The 245-nt window shown below is 48.6% G+C and overlaps 1 protein-coding gene across 1 annotated transcript in view; it reads right to left on the bottom strand.

The window, feature by feature from the left end:
- The window catches only part of FAM166A (family with sequence similarity 166, member A), a gene marked incomplete at its 5' end in the record, with an annotated part of 10,932 nt that overhangs the window by 10,011 nt on the left and 676 nt on the right, over positions 1 to 245 (bottom strand). The window lies entirely within an intron of this gene.

The raw sequence follows: 245 nt of genomic DNA, 5'->3' as shown, positions 1-245 counted from the left end.
TGGGGGATGGTGGGGCGGCTGATGCTGGGGGACTGGGGGGACACTGGGCGGTTGGTGGTGAGCAGCTGTTTTCATTTGCATCGCTTGGGCTTCACTTTCCTTTCTCTTTATTGTTTTCCTCTTCCTTACAGTTATCATTATTATATTTCAATCATTAAACTGTTTTTATTTCAACCCACGAGGTTTCTCACTTTCACCTTTCCGATTCTCCCCCTCCATCTGACTGGCTGGGAACGGGTGAGCAG

The sequence above is a fragment of the Buceros rhinoceros genome, unplaced genomic scaffold, assembly GCF_000710305.1.
Source record: "Buceros rhinoceros silvestris isolate BGI_N320 unplaced genomic scaffold, ASM71030v1 scaffold27523, whole genome shotgun sequence".
Taxonomy (NCBI): Eukaryota; Metazoa; Chordata; class Aves; order Bucerotiformes; family Bucerotidae; genus Buceros; species Buceros rhinoceros.
This window is presented reverse-complemented; position numbering and strand designations above follow the sequence as displayed.